This window comes from Notolabrus celidotus, chromosome 13 (assembly GCF_009762535.1).
Source record: "Notolabrus celidotus isolate fNotCel1 chromosome 13, fNotCel1.pri, whole genome shotgun sequence".
Taxonomy (NCBI): Eukaryota; Metazoa; Chordata; class Actinopteri; order Labriformes; family Labridae; genus Notolabrus; species Notolabrus celidotus.
In genome coordinates, this window is record NC_048284.1 from 1795440 (window position 1) to 1812684 (window position 17245).

The 17245-nt window shown below is 42.7% G+C and overlaps 1 protein-coding gene across 1 annotated transcript in view; it reads right to left on the bottom strand.

Moving 5' to 3' along the window:
- LOC117824114 (T-lymphoma invasion and metastasis-inducing protein 2) overlaps window positions 1-17245 on the bottom strand; it is a 73072-nt gene that overhangs the window by 50222 nt on the left and 5605 nt on the right. The window lies entirely within an intron of this gene.

The following is a 17245-nucleotide window of genomic DNA, read 5'->3' on the forward strand; positions in this document are numbered from 1 at the left end:
TGACAAAACTGATGACGTACAGGTGCTGAGGTTAAGGTAATTGGTCAAATTTGCGGGATAGTTGCGGTGATTGTATAAAATTGCAAGGCCGTGCAAAAATCACCCTGATTGGTTGAATTTGCGTTGATAGTTGCGATGATACTTCCTGGAGGGACTGATTCAGGGACCGTCGTAAAAGTGAAACACAGCCCTTGTATTGTGTGTTCATAGCACTCTTATTATAATCCAGAGAATCAAAAACAGTCCGAGTGTTCTCAGTAAGAGTGTTTTCTTCAGACTTGACTTAGAGTGAGGAACACTCTTCTATATGATCACTTTCATCAGTGTGCAATGACAGTCTGCTCGATCAGTCTGAAACATTGCAGGAACAAACTGAAGTTCCAAACAGCTGTCTAATATTTCAGCAGGAAAAGCTACAAGACAGTTTGCTGAATAATTCTGCTGCTCTGACATTTATTGTGGAAACGTTGTGGAGCCTGATCTCTGGAGTCTCTGGGCATCTTTTGGTTTTTCCACTGCAGAGCTGATTTATGAACCAGAGCCACAAACGTCCCTGAGCTTCCCCAGGCGGCTCAGAGTTACCAAACCAAAGACCCATCGAGCAACAACGGAAAAACTCTCCATGCAGATCGAGCGGGAGTGACAACTCGCCGCTGCTGCTCTGATGCATGGAAATAAAAACCTCAACGTATCAGGAGAGGTTTTCCCAAAGGGATCAAAGCTGGAGGGATGGATGGAAGCACAGACGGAGGGATGGAAAGATGTGCCCAGGATATGGGAAACAGGATCACTGGATATGTTTCCCAATCTGAGTAAATCCACTTCAGGGTCCGCTGGCTCGACTTGAGCCTTCTTATGAAACGTTAGAAAGCAGTTTGCAGAGGAGTGCAGAGGAGGAGAAGCTTCGCTGGAAGTCACAACTAAATGAAAACGACCTTTTCACCTGCCGGGGAGACGGCTCCAGACAGACTCCGACAGAAGGAGAGGTCATTTATAGAAGGGTAACTCAAGGAAACTTGGACCCACGTTATAACAATCGTTAACATGGGTTCCTTTGTTGTGCTTTTACATCATCCAGGTTGTATTTAAGGATTTGGAATTGCAACTAAGCCTGCAGCAGTGAAACAGGCTTTAATGGCTGCAATGTTTTCAGACAGTTTGATGAGTTTGTGCTAATATGAACTTTGTTATATATGAAAAATGAACAATAAAGTTGGCTTTATTTAAAATATCTAAAATATCAAATGTTGGTGAAATGACTCAATGCTGCAGGAAAGAGCTAAAAAAAAACAACTCTGAAACTGAAGCAATGAGAAAGAGGGACAGGGTCTGAACACTTGAGGGTGACAAAAACAGAAGTCTTGTGTATCTGATCCGGAGGGCTCTGACCTGCCGGATCAGAGACGCAGCAGGAATGCAACAGAGTGGATCCAGTGGAAGTTAACACATTGACTAGAATAGAAACCTATCAGATCTGGTGCTGTGATGGATTGGGGATGGATCTGGTGGAATTTGGCCGTAACAGTTTCTTGTTCCACGCTACAGAGTCCTGTTGCCTCACAGCGAGAAGGTTGCTGGTTCAAGTCCCCAGTTGGGCAGGTGCCTCTCTGTGTGGAGTTTGCATGTCCCGTGCATGCCTCCAAAACATAGACTGTATAAATAATGGACGTAGTATCCGGGACGTCACCCATCTGTTTCTGAAGAGCTGTTTTGAGGCCAATCGTTGACGGCGGCCATATTGCTGCTGTGGAGCGATTGTGACGTAAAGAGGCGGGCTTTGAGCCTCCTAGCTAACAGCTACAGTGTTCTGTCTGTCAATCAAGTCAGCTGTGCCTCTCATTGGAAAACCCGTAATCTCAATATCTTCGAAATTGCTGCGTCAGAAAAAAATTCACCCCCCGTACAGTGTGTGCCGATAGAGAGATTAACTACGTAGGGCCAAGCTGTTTTTTAAACCAGGCTGTAAACATGTTTATTAATGCTGCAGAGATCATCTTCTTTGAATGGGTGTGTATGGGGTTTCTGGTGTTTCTGCAGCCAGCCTCTAGTGGATTCTGGATGAATTGCAGTTTATAACACTTCCTCATGGGCTTCATCGTTTGAGACCGGAGGTTGGTGCTTGGTGCCTATCGATAAATGAGCTATCCAGACTACACTCGTCTTTTGAACCAGGCTGTAAACATGTTTATTTCTGCTGTAAAGATCGGCTCCTTTGAATTGGTGTGTATGTGGTTTCCAGTACTTCCGGATCCAGCCTCAAGCAGATCCTCGATGAACTGCAGTTTTTAACACTTCCACATTGGACTCATATTTTTAGACCAGAGGTTGCCGCTTGGTCTAAACAACTACAGAGAAGTTCAAAAAGATGTGGGATTGGTCCAGTAGGTTTCTTTAGCCAGCAGCAATGAAACAAACTGCAATGGCTGCAACATAATCCTTGATCTGTTTACGTACATCCACTAAAAGTTCTAGATTTTGTCCCTGACAGGCTCAGGTTGTTATTCCAAGTGTCTGATGACATTACAGAAAGAATCCAACAACGTAAGCTTCCAAAGACGGCATGCTGCTGTGGACGTTCCAGACTCCAGCTGCTACAACTACTACTATCCGTCTCCCCACTATCATCTCTCTCTCTCTTCATCTCCCTCTATCCCTCTCTCCAACACGGTCTCAGCAGATGTGTGTCTAACATGAGTCTGGTCCTGCTGGAGGTTTCTGCCTGTTAAAGGAAGTTTGTCCTTGCCACTGTAACTTGCTAAATGCTGCAAAGTGCTCTGCGCATGGTGGATTAAGATGAGATCAGACTGAGTCCTGTCCTGTAAGATGGGACTGGATCTGATCCGGTCTTGGTGTTGGGTCTTTGTTCATAATAGAGCATAGAGTACGGGTTTGGTGCTTTAGAAGAATGATTGATTGAATATGATGTAAAGAGGGGTAAAGAGCCCAGCAGTATTAACTAATCCCATTTGCTCATGGAGAGCACAGCCACCGGGGGTAGTTCGGGTTAAGTGTCTTGCACAAGGACACATCGGCATGTGGACAGAAGGACTGGGGGTTGAACCCCCAACCTTCCAATTGACAGATGACCGACTCTACTGGTGAGCCACAACCAGATGGGATCTGGTGGCAAACCTTTATTGTATGATATTCTGACAACCTAGAGTAACCACTTTCTTGTTTTCAAGTTATTTCTTAAACCAGCCAATCAGAGGTTGGGTCAGCTCTCTCTCCTTTGACTAAAGCAGTTGTTGTATCTCTCAGGAGATGGGAGTTACTGGTCGACCGCTGCCTTGGTTCTTAGTTTGCTTGAATTATTGTGATAATTTGGTGTTTTAAAGGATGGCTGGGATCCAAAATAATATTTGTGTAACATAAAAACATGAATGACTGAGGCAGGGTAGACCAGGAACTTCTGAGTCCAGCCAATACCATTACTGTAAGATTACTGTTGATTATTGGAACTTGGTTGCTTTGAGGAAAGCAGATTTAAAACTGTGTGTACCTGTCAGCCAATTAGACCCTTTCTCTCTGTCTTCACTCTTCTTTGACAAAGCTGAATGCGTCTTTTCTTTTTCACACACATACTTACATGACGACATGCCAGACAAACTCACTTGTATGATTCTGGACGAGGAGGGGCGAGCAAGGAGTTCATTATGATGTGGGAAAAGAGTTAGAGAGAGAGAGGAGGGGGGGAGAGAGGGAGCATTATGAGAGTAATTGGAAGCAGCTGTGAGGGAAACACTGATCCTGGTTAGTCGGTCTGGAGGCCGATCTGAGAGCAAGCGACGGGGTGACGTAACACAACAGGCTCTCTAACACACTGCAGACACACACTCACACAAGCTGTTTCACCTTTAAGGACCGCACTGCTTATTTTACATCAAAGACGAAAACAACTAGACCTCCAGTGGATGTTCATAAACCTGCAGAGTTTGATCCAGAACAGACTGTTAGCCGCTCTTCGTGCAGACATCACTTCGGATTACCAACCGTGGGAGCTGAGGTGATGTGAGGATGTGTGGCCTTCCACCAATAAGACCTCACCAGTGGGTGGTAGGAGCAAATAACTTGAGGTGGTCATGATGGTTTGAGGACTTTTTAAAAATGGGACCCGACATTCAGCAGCAGAGAAACCAATGCTTTGTTTACAGCAACTTTTCTGGTCTGAGATGCTCTCACCCTGTCAGGACTCAGTTTTTGGTGGCTGAGGTTCTCAGAACATTTCATGGTCATGTTGAGCTTTTTCCACCACCGTCTGCAGAATGCCCCCTCACCCTCCTCCTCCTCCCCCACTCCTCTCCCTCTCTCTCCCCCCTTCAACAGGCTAACCAAAGCTTTCAGTCCTGCAGACGGATGACTCCTGAAATTACAGCTGCAGGCACCAAATAAACCTCATTATCATGAGCTGTACGCTCACAGTTTCCTTCATCCTCTGAGTAATCAAAGAGTGTGTGTATGCACGTGTGTGTGTGTGTGTGCACATGTGTGTGTGTGTGATTACTCTATTATTTGAATGCTTATTTTGCTCCTTTGGAGAAAATTGCAGACACAGAACTGCGTGTCTTGTCACCCTCATTTTAAACAGCGTTCTCTTCAAACTGAGTGAAATCTGATGTTTGGCGTCTCCTGATGAAGCAGTGAGAGCTGCCTGGAGCTCAGCTGAGTCCATAACCACCCCGTCCAAAACCACAAAGAGGGATAAAAAAAAAGGAAAGAAAGAGCCGTGGTTTTTGCCAGAACAGTGTTGGCCTTGTTAAATTTGGGTGAAGGTATGCTGCTCGACAGCTTCGTCAACTTCCTGTGTTGACGTTTTGGACCGTGGAGCTCAAAGAGGCTTTAATTCACCTGCACGTGAGTCTGAGCTGTGGCTGCAGAGACGCAGAGTTTCCTGACAGCTGGGACTTTATTTAGAAACAAAACCACCTTTAAAGGGGACATATCACGCTTTTTTCATCAACATATATTGGTCTAAGAGGTCCCCAAAACATGTCTTTAAAGTTTATGCTCAAAAAAACACTTTGAAATCAGATTTTGGTCTGCCTGAAAAGTCCTCTTCTTCATTCCTCATCAGAACACTCTGTTTTCTCTCTGACCACGCCCCCTCAGGAAGTGGATGTGCCTCGGCTCTCCAGCACGTTGATCTAATGTTTACATGTTGGCTGAATATACACGGCTGCTCAGAGATCGCGCTACTTCAACCCTCTGAATCTGATCCTGACGGAGAGGCGCCTGTAGCAGGACCTTTCTGAAGGATTGGTCACAGATTTAGTGTTTCTTGTTGTTTTATTTATCAGTATGTAGACGTGTGTCTTGGTACACAGCTACGAACATGTAGCTATGTGGCTATGCTAACTAGCGCTAGCACTTATCCATGATAAATAAACATCATCACTCCGACGTGGGGAGTAAAACCGACCTCTACCAGAAAGGCAGCGGGACCTTTTCTGAAGGATTGGTCACAGATTTAGTGTTTCTTGTTGTTTTATTTGTCAGTATGTCGACGTGTGTCTTGGTACACAGCTACAGCTACAGCTACAGCTACAGCTATGAACATATAGCTATGTGGCTATGCTAATTAGCGCTAGCACTTATCCATGACAAATAAAAATCATCCACTAGATCTTCAAATCTGCAGACGTGGGGAGTCAAACCGACCTTTGTGTTTATTAAGACAGCCTACAACTAGCATGCCTCCCTCCTAAGCTCCTTGTTAGCACACATGTGTGCAGGGAATGAAAAACAGAGGAGGGGTTGAGTTGTATTTTATACAGTCTATGGGCTGAACAAGCTCCGAGCTCTGACTCCGTGACAGAGCGGATATTGTTGTTACGTAACAAAAACACGGAAGTCTGAAACGGCTCGTTTCACACACATTTACAGAAAAGTGGAGAAATCAGAACAGGGGCAGAATGGATTTTTTTCATTCTCGGGGGGTTTGTAGACAGGGACACATATTTCAGGTAAAGAACCATTAAAAAGTCAATTTTGCATGATATTTCACCTTTAAACTATCTCTCCAACAAAACGTAAAGTCATCTTTGTCTTAGCTTCCTTAAAAACTAAACGTCAGGGTCCAAAAACAAGTTTAAAAAGTCTCTTTTTTCTCTCTGTTGCTATCTTAAAACAAACAATCCATCCCTCCATCCTCATGTAACATCACAGAGAACATTCAAAGCTTGATCCGTAAGGCAACTGGACTGGTAGAACTTCTTGAAGATGCTTCATCTCTCCTTCGAAAGGCTTCTTCAGTTCTGACCAGACTAGGGAAGAGCTAGAAAATATAAGCCTCTAACAGTCATAGGTGTGTCCAGGGGTCATAAAGGGTCCTAAGTAGGGTCGTTAGCCTAGTTCCTGGAAGATGTTTACCTTACACACCCATGACTGTTAGGGGCTTATATTTTCTAGCTCTTCCCCAGGTTGGTCAGAACTGAAGAAGCCTTTCGGAGGAGAGGTGAAACGTCTTCAAGAAGCTGTACCAAGTCCAGTTTCCTTACGGATCAAGCTTTGGATTACCATGACCTGGATGACTGAGAACCTTCACAGACATCTCAGAGATCAAAACATCATCTCAGTCATGATCGCGCTCATCAAAAGAATGAATTATTTGCAGGTGGGACTCTGTTCTAGGAGCTCCCTGCCCTTCCACCAGCCTACGTGGAATGCCAAAGCCTGAAGTGGTCCTACTTCTCAGCTGATTTATTCTAAACATTCTCCTAATGAGTTTATGGTCCAAGTCTTCTCAAACAAAGTATGATGGTCTCTTTTAGAGTCACAGAGAGCAGGAAGCAGGGACGGATCGAAAAGTCCATTCCACTAAGAATATCTTCGACTTGTTTTCAAGATCTGATCTAATCTGATGGTTTGAATCCAGTCAGATTACTTTTAACAGCAGTTTTCGAGTTCCCTTACCCTGAGTGTGATTTCAGATCAAGATGGCAGCCACATGACTAAGGCAGCATTTACAGGACGCTAGCAGCTTTTCAGATTTCACAACAAACGTCATCTAAAGACTCTTTCCAAACAGAGCAGGTCTAGACCATACTCTATAAGACCCAACATCAAGACCGGATCAGATCCAGTCCCATCTTACAGGACAGGACTCAGTCTGATCTCATCTTAATCCACCATGAGCAGAGCACTTTGCAGCATTTAGCAAGTTACAGTGGCAAGGACAAACTTCCTTTAACAGGCAGAAACCTCCAGCAGGACCAGACTCATGTTAGACACACATCTGCTGAGACCGTGTTGGAGAGAGGGATAGAGGGAGATGAAGAGAGAGAGAGATGATAGTGGGGAGACGGATAGTAGTAGTTGTAGCGATCCTCTTGTTCAGCTAAAGTGAAGAAGACGTTCAAGCATGAGCACAATGCACCGTCACATGCCTCACGTTATTCCCAGGACAGGACGGCATCTCAGGGCTTTAAAGAGGATCACCTCATGAACCGGCCTGCTCACCTGATCTCAACCCGACTGAGAACTTGTGTTCAATAATAAAGGAGATCATTTACAGTGATGGTGAGAAATACAGCTCAAAGAGCATCTTTGGAAAGCCATACAAGGTGCAGCTCACAGAGTCAGCAGAGAAGTCATCAGAAACTAAATCAGTTTACAGAGACCTCTGATCTCTGACCTCTGACCCTCACTGAGAGAAAGGGAGGTTACACTAGAGAAACACTGAAGATTTGAAATGTTTTAAAGACTTTACGTTTTATTTTGTTTACAAATGTAAAGAAAACTGTTGTTTTTGTTGAAGTTTGAATACAGATGTAGTAAATATTATTATTTTCACTCAATAGAACTTTAAAAATGATGCCTAGCTTTTAATTTTCACAAGTTAAATGCTCTTATCTCCAACTTCAATAATAATTTGGCACGCTCATTCCTGCAGATTCTGCATTTATTTAAAAATACAGCCGAAAAGCATCATTTTAACCACACAGGTGAAGAAATATATTCACTATCTGACTTCCTAACACATTTGAAAATGACTGATAACATAGTTTTTAAAAAATTCAATTTGGAACACGGTGTCTAAGCTTTATCAAAATGGAAAGTTTGAAGCCTTCTCTTAAAAATAGAGAGGGTGTCCACAGACTCATGTTAGACACACATCTGCTGAGACCGTGTTGGAGAGAGGGATAGAGGGAGATGAAGAGAGAGAGTGATGATAGTGGGGAGACGGATAGAAGGAGTTGTAGTAGCAGGCCGCAGAGATCCAGAGGAACCTATGAGACAAGGGAGCTCAGGGACTCCAGAAAGGTCTATGGTTAGTAACTTTAATGGGACAAACTTGCTTTAACAGGCAGAAACCTCCAGCAGACTCATGAGTGGCAGTCATCGGCCTTTAAGTAAAGCTGTTTCATTCTGAAGGAGGCTCTCTGGTCCTGACTTTAGTCCACGTTAATCTCTAATCTGCCGTCTTGTGAATTTGAGTGTAAAAGAATTTTAAACGGCCTCTTTAACCTCCTGCTTGGCCGTAACAGAAGGATAATGGACTCCTATCTTGGTGAAAATTGGATCCAATTAGGTTTATTATCTGGAAGCTGCTTGACTTTGTGCAGTTCTGCTCCGCTGCGTCAGATCCTATCGGCTCGGTCTCGTGCCCCAAACACAAACACCGTCGGATCAGACGGCTTAAAGACGGAGCAGGGCGGCCGAGCCGATCGCACTTCTCCATCGAGCAGAAAGCGGCGTGACAACACGGAGGTTAATTAGGTAGAAAATCCAGCGCACATTCCAGCTGAACACAGAGGCCCTTCTTCTTCTACCACTGCTTGCTGTGGCCACGCTCGGCTGGACGCCCGCCGTGACGGGAGGGAAAACAAACTGCTGGCTTCACCTTCAGTGTGTGCATGTGCATGGTGAGGATCTGTCAGGTGTCTCACTGCTGTCCAAGAAACAAACAGCAGTTTTCCTCCAAAGTTAAACCTCAGCCTGCAGCTCACGTGCTGCTGCATTTCAAATTATACGAAATTATCATTTCCAACCGAGCACCGGTGTTCAGGGAAGTGAACCTCCCTCTTTTGGGCACTTTAACCAAACTTGTGTCCAAATCTAGGATTGAAATTAGGATACAGTCCACTTCTAGTGCACTCAACTTTGCACATGTTTTGCAGGGAATGCAGGATTCATCCAGGATGATTAGACTTAGACGTTTGTGTTCACACATGCAGCTCCTCCTGGGTATTTTTCAGGGCAGAGGAGCACGTGTGATCGTGGCTTTAGGAACCAAAGGCGTATTTCGACCGGAGGGACTTTACCCCTGAAATATGTGCGTTTTGACCGGTGGACCCAGGGTCTAAATTTAGTTCAGGGGTAGATAATCTCCCCCCTAAAAAGCCCCTGCTAGGGGGGTAGTACTTTTCAAAGGTCCAAGGACTTTCGTGGGGAGGGGCCTGCTATGCTGAACGTGTCTGATTGGTAGATTAACCTCAGTGTTTTTATTCTGCCCTCCGTCCACAATAACATCACACACATTCTCTTGATTTCTCTTTCTTTCAATAGTTTTTATTTGTTCTATCTTTTTTGTATGTGTGTGTACTTTTCAAAAGAAGAAGCTGTGATTCTCTTGATTTAGCAGCTTGTAACAGTAGTCTTCTCTCAGCCCACCGTGAATGCGTCTCTCCTCCCGGTGTTCCGGTTTTAAAAGTGACCCTGTAAACTGGAGACCATCAGCTGAAAGTGTCAGTGTTTGTGTTGATTCATTCATTGCTTTTTCCATGTTTTTAACCGCAGGCACAACATTTTCATTTTTTTCATGTTTTTCTTCTTTTGGAGCACAATTTCAAGTTTGAGGAAAATGTATTTTTTCGACAGGGTCAACTTTTTTGTCAATTTTTTTTGTCAAATTTCTTTTGAAAAAAAAAATTTTGTCCAAAAAAATTGTCAATTTTTTTTTCCAAAAACAATTGTCAAAAAAAAATTGTCAATTTTTTTTTTCTCAAATTATTTTCAATTTTTTTTTTCAAAATCTTTTTGTTAAATATTTTTTTTTCAATTTTTTCCAAAATCCATTCACAGTCATTGTTTTTTCCATCTGTGATTCTCTTGATTTCTCTTTCTTTCAATAGTTTTTATTTGTTCTATCTTTTTTGTATGTGTGTGTACTTTTCAAAAGAAGAAGCTGTGATTCTCTTGATTGCAGGCACAAAATGTTCACTTTTTTTCATGTTTTTCTGCTTTTGAAGCACAATTTCAAATTTGAGGAAAATTTATTTTTTCGACAGGGTCGACTTTTTTGTCATATTTTTTTTGTCTTTTTTTTTGTCTTTTTTTTTGTTTTTTTTTTGTTTTAAAAAAAAAATCTAAATTTTTTGTCAAATTTTTTTTTTCAAAAAAAAAATAATTCTAATTTTTGTGTCTAAATTTCTTTGTCCATTTTTTTTTTCAAATTAGATTTTTTTCAAAAAAAAAAATTTTTTTTTTTTTTTGCTGCTGAGTCTCTTCATGCTAACAGGCTAACTGTTGTGTTTCACATAATGATACCTGCCTGTCCGTCTGCTTCTATGGTGTCATCTGTGATGAATGGCATTCCTCTTTGTTTTACTGCCCTCTACTGGTCCGGTGGTGTTGCGCATTTACTTTTTTTCCCTCCATATGTCACTGGCCTGATTTGCACAATCTACCCGGGACTTCAGCCCACGGTCGAAACGCAGACAACAATGGGGGCACAGGAACCTTTTCGTTCCAGGTGAAGTAGTTCTGGGGGCTAAAAGACCCTGGAACTCTTGGTGGAAATGCACCCCAAGTGAAAGTTATGTCGGCCCAGCAACAAAGAAATCAATCTCCAAACTGATGAAGGTCTCAGTTTAGCATAACAGAAGCTGAGGTGATCAATAAGTGAAACACCTCAGTGATCAGTGTGACATGTGGAGGAGCAGAGATCATCACTGCTGTCTTTGTTCTGACTCATCAACAATAGAAAGCTGTTTTCAGTCGGTCAGCGGGGCGTTCGGTCCTGGCTCTCCATATGTCAGCTCTCAGTTCAACAGAGCGCTAATGAATACTGAGAGCGGCTCATTAGTCAGTGCGGGGAGGTAATGAGGGTCAGCTGACACCCTCACATCAGATCTGAGGGAGGATGTCCCCTAACTCTGGATTCAGACATTGAAACAGTAGAGCTGCAAGTCAAACCTGGAGAACAGAAGCTCAGAGTCCACCACCAGCACTAGAGGAAATCCTCAGCGTTTAGCTTCAGGTTTCCTCTCCCCGCTGTCTAAACATTTAAGCAACATCAACACTGACACGACTGTGTGCCTGTCAGACCGCAGCAGAAACCAAACACAGCCCCGTGTGGGTTTCAGGACACAGACGGGCAGTGTGAGACCCACTGCCACCTGAGCAGCTCACCTTCCAACACAAACACACAGGTCAGACCACGTCAGGCGGCGGGGCGGGGAGCTGGTTAGCAGGGCGCGCAAATAAACACAGCAGCAGAATTATTTTTAGAGTTTGACTTTCCCAAAATACAACACAGGAGAATATTCAGCACAATGTTAGAAAGAGGACAGGGCAGGCAGACAAATGATAAAAAATCTCTTCTGGGCAAAAGCTCGTCTTTGGGTTAGACTGAACGCTCAAACTCTCCCATTTCACTTTATTTTCAATTTATACACTTTAAGCGCATTCGGAATGCTATTTGTTTACATTTATCTTCTGGAAGGGCATCTAGAGGGCACTTTGTTTACATATTAGCATCCAGAGGGCACTTTGTTTATGCTTTATCCACTTGAAGAGCATCCAGAGGGCACTTTGTTTACATTTTGGCATCTAGAGGGCACTTTGTTTACATTTTGGCATCTAGAGGGCACTTTGTTTACGTTTTAGCATCCAGAGGGCACTTTGTTTACATATTAGCATCCAGAGGGTACTTTGTTTATGTTTTATCCACTTGAAGGGCCTCTAGAGGGCACTTTGTTTATGTTTTAGCATCCAGAGGGCACTTTGTTTATGCTTTATCCACTTGAAGAGCATCTAGAGGGCACTTTGTTTACATTTTGGCATCTAGAGGGCACTTTGTTTACGTTTTAGCATCCAGAGGGCACTTTGTTTACATTTTATCCACTTGAAGGGCATCTAGAGGGCATTTTGTTTACATTTTGGCATCCAGAGGGCACCTTGTTTACATTTTATCCACTTGAAGGGCATCTAGAGGGCACTTTGTTTACATTTTGGCATCCAGAGGGCACCTTGTTTACATTTTATCCACTTGAAGGGCATCTAGAGGGCACTTTGTTTACGTTTTAGCATCCAGAGGGCACCTTGTTTACATTTTATCCACTTGAAGGGCATCTAGAGGGCACTTTGTTTACATTTTGGCATCTAGAGGGCACTTTGTTTACGTTTTATCCACTTGAAGGGCATCTAGAAGGCACTTTGTTTACATTTTGGCATCTAGAGGGCACTTTGTTTACATTTTATCCACTTGAAGAGCATCTAGAGGGCACTTTGTTTACATTTTATCCACTTGAAGAGCATCTAGAGGGCACTTTGTTTACATTTTATCCACTTGAAGGGCATCTAGAGGGCACTTTGTTTACGTTTTATCCACTTGAAGAGCATCTAGAGGGCACTTTGTTTACATATTAGCATCCAGAGGGCACTTTGTTTACATTTTATCCACTTGAAGGGCATCTAGAGGGCACTTTGTTTACATTTTGGCATCTAGAGGGAACTTTGTTTACATTTTATCCACTTGAAGGGCATCTAGAGGGCACTTTGTTTACATATTAGCATCCAGAGGGCACTTTGTTTACATTTTATCCACTTGAAGGGCATTTGGAGGGCACTTTGTTTATGCTTTATCCACTTGAAGAGCATCTAGAGGGCACTTTGTTTACGTTTTATCCACTTGAAGGGCATCTAGAAGGCACTTTGTTTACATTTTGGCATCTAGAGGGAACTTTGTTTACATTTTATCCACTTGAAGGGCATCTAGAAGGCACTTTGTTTACATTTTATCCACTTGAAGGGCATCTAGAGGGCACTTTGTTTATGCTTTATCCACTTGAAGGGCATCTAGAGGGCACTTTGTTTACATTTTGGCATCTAAAGGGAACTTTGTTTACGTTTTAGCATCCAGAGGGCACCTTGTTTACATTTTATCCACTTGAAGGGCATCTAGAGGGCACTTTGTTTACATTTTGGCATCCAGAGGGCACCTTGTTCATGTTTTATCCATTTGAAGGGCATCCAGAGGGCACTTTGTTTACATTTTGGCATCTAGAGGGCACTTTGTTTACATTTTATCCACTTGAAGGGCATCTAGAGGGCACTTTGTTTACGTTTTAACATCTAGAGGGCACTTTGTTTACGTTTTAACATCTAGAGGGCACTTTGTTTACGTTTTAACATCTAGAGGGCACTTTATTTACGTTTTAGCATCTAGAGGGCACTTTGTTTACGTTTTAACATCTAGAGGGCACTTTGTTTACGTTTTGGCATCCAGAGGGCACCTTGTTTATGTTTTATCCACTTGAAGGGCATCTAGAGGGCACTTTGTTTACATTTTGGCATCCAGAGGGCACGTTGTTTACGTTTTATCCACTTGAAGGGCATCTAGAGGGCACTTTGTTTACGTTTTAACATCTAGAGGGCACTTTGTTTACGTTTTAGCATCTAGAGGGCACTTTGTTTACGTTTTAGCATCTAGAGGGCACTTTGTTTACGTTTTAACATCTAGAGGGCACTTTGTTTACGTTTTAACATCTAGAGGGCAATTTGTTTACGTTTTAGCATCCAGAGGGCACCTTGTTTACATTTTATCCACTTGAAGGGCATCTAGAGGGCATTTTGTTTACATTTTGGCATCTAGAGGGCACTTTGTTTACATTTTAACATCTAGAGGGCCCTTTGTTTACATTTTATCCACTTGAAGGGCATCTAGAGGGCATTTTGTTTACATTTTGGCATCTAGAGGCCACTTTGTTTACGTTTTAACATCTAGAGGGCACTTTGTTTACGTTTTAACATCTAGAGGGCACTTTGTTTACGTTTTAGCATCTAGAGGGCACTTTGTTTACATTTTGGCATCTAGAGGGCACTTTGTTTACGTTTTAACATCTAGAGGGCACTTTGTTTACATTTTATCCACTTGAAGGGCATCTAGGGGGCACTTTGTTTACGTTTTAGCATCTAGAGGGCACTTTGTTTACATTTTGGCATCTTGAGGGCACTTTGTTTACGTTTTAACATCTAGAGGGCACTTTGTTTACATTTTATCCACTTGAAGGGCATCTAGAGGGCACTTTGTTTACATTTTGGCATCTAGAGGGCACTTTGTTTACATTTAATCCATGAGAGGGGCTCCACCACTCTTTTGTGAGGAACATAGGCATTAAAAAGGCTTATTATTAACACTGAAGAATGCCTTAATGTTTTTTCTTATTGATTGATATTATTTGATGTTGTGCAGATAATGTGTTCTATTTTTTTAATTTAACCTTTATTTAACCAGGTTGGTCCCAATCAGTATTACCTATAAATGAACTAATATTCAAACATTATAATAAACAAACAGTAGATATCTCTGTTAAATAAGATACTTAGATTAAGGTTTTATGTTTTAATGATGGAGTTCAAATGCAAATGAACTATTTCAATTTTATTTACCTCATATTTATTGTCATAATATCATGAAATGTGAAATAATCCTGAGTTTTATTTCATGATTCTAAACATGATGTTGCATTTATTCTAAGGTAACAACAAAGGCTCAGCAGAAGCGACACTGAGTCTAGAGATGAAGCTTGTTTGGGCTCACAAAGCTGCCATATTTTAAAGGTTCAGTGTGAGATATTTGTTTTTTATTATTTAGAGAAGACAGAATGGACGCCACACAGTCTTCACATATATCTAGTCTAAGTCTGGGGACACCCTTTTAAAATGAAAGCATATTATAAAGCACATGATGGGAATCTGCATCCACATATTTTTATCCACCACAGGACACCACAGAGAATAAATCCTGTGTCTTTTGGGGGTTCAGGTCTTAAATGATCCTCCCTGGAGGTTTGAAGGTCGCTGCAGGGCTCCACTTAGCCTCTAATGTGTCTGCTCTTTAGGCACACACACACACACACACACACAAACTCACACACACACACACACACCACAACAAAGACACCACAGGGGCCTGCTGGAGGTTATTACTCAGGGTTTCCCCTCACAGACACAGCTGCCCGATTTCACGCTCAGTTTCTTGCTGTGAAATTCAGGGAAACGATGGAGAGGAATTAACACCAGTTACAGTCACTAAAGAAGAGTGGTACATAAAAAACTTTAAATGAGTAGGTAAGCAAATAAGGCGACGTTAGCTGCCGGCGCCTCCTGCAGACATCTGAACAACCAACAAGCTTTCATAGACTCGGACAGTCTCCTCCTCCTCCTCTCCTCATCCATGTTGTCTTTCTGGTCCTCTGAAAACCTCTGACCTGTTGACTCCAGGCCTGGCTCCGCTCATCATGACTTTGGTTTGTTGTTGTAGTTAAGTGAAATACGATCTGGTGATAACACAGAGTGTTTTATTCTGAAAATGAACCCGATGTTTTCATTTTGTTTTGGTGAAACCTGACTTCCTGTCCCGCTCCATCTGCTCTGTTGAGATTGTCCAGAAAAAATAGGACTTCCGGATCAGAGACGCAACCGGAACACAACGGAGCGGATCCAGTGGAAGTTAACACATTGACTAGGATAGAAACCTATCAGATCTGGTGCTGAGACGGATTGGAGGCGGACCGGACATGGATCTGGTGGAATTTGGACGTCAGTGTCCGCAAGAAAGGCCATCAACACCCATTAAGAACACTCCTTTGAGTCCAGACTACTCTGCATGCTGAGCTATGAGCCGAGCCTACCAGAAGAAGATAAGTGATGCAACTCCTTGTGAGGACCTCAGAGGAAAATATCTCTTGTTGCAAAGGTGCTTCGAGTGCAACTTTTATGCATGATCAACAATCTTTGTTAGATGTTTTTAAAGTAACCAGATTCAACCGATGACACAGAGAGTTTTATAAAATATCAAATGTTGGAGAAATGAGTCCAAGCTGCAGGAAAGAGCTAAAGAAACTCTGAAACTGAAGAAATGAGAAAGAGGGACAGGGTCTGAAAACTTGAGGATGTCAAAAGTAGAAGTCTTGTGTAGCTGAACGCAACAGCCGGAACGCAACGGAGCGGATCCAGTGGAAGTTAACACATTGACTAGAATAGAAACCTATCAGATCTGGTGCTGTGACGGAATGGACATGGATCTGGTGGAATCTGGCCGTAACAGTTTCTTGTTCCATACTACAGAGTCCTGTTGCCTCACAGCGAGAAGGTTACTGGTTCAAGTCCCCGGTTGGGGAGGTGCCTTTCTGTGTGGAGTTTGCATGATCTTACCGTGCATGCATCCAAACCATAGAATGTATAAATATTGGGCGTATTGCTGCTGTTGAGCGATTGTGATGTAAAGAGGCGGGCTTTGAGCCTCCTAGCCAACAGCTACAGTGTTCCCGTCTGTCAATCAAGTCAGCTGTGTCTCTCATTGGAAGACTTGTAATCTCAATATCTTTGAAATTGCAGCATTAGAAAAAAATTCAATTGGACTCATATTTTTAGACCGGAGGTTGCCGCTTGGTCCAAAAACATGTCCTCCAGGTTAATTGGTCACTGTAAATTGCCCGTAGGTGTGAGTGTGTGTGTGAATGGTTGTCTGTCTTTCCATGTTTGCCCTGTGACCGGTTGGCGACCTGTCCAGGGTGTACCCTGCCCCTGAAGTCAGCTGTGATTGGCTCCAGCCCTGTGACCCCTAATGGGATAAGCGGTCAAGATAATGGATGGATGGATGGTTCCTTGTTCCTGTGTGAAACTTCCTGTAGTGGAAACGTGACTCTAGAGCAGGGGTGTCCAAAGTTTTTTCGAAGAGGGCCACATTTGATGTTGTCAGAATAACTCAGGGCCAGCGGCTCCTACTGGGACTGAGTAATCATAAAAGTTATAAATGAAATCTCTATTTGATAACAATTATATTAAACATTTTCTCAATAAAACAGTAGTCCTCAGGTCTCTTCAAGCCACGTAAACTTTATCTTCTTCTGGAGGAAAATGTTTTTCAGGTCGGGCAATGTGGTAAAAATATTGTCTCATTATTTTTCTATGGCAGGATCATGATCTGGATTTCATCACACTTCTTTTTCATGTTGTTTTTTTAGACTTTTCTGACCAGCAGACAACATTTTAAGAACTAAATAATTATTTTCCTGAG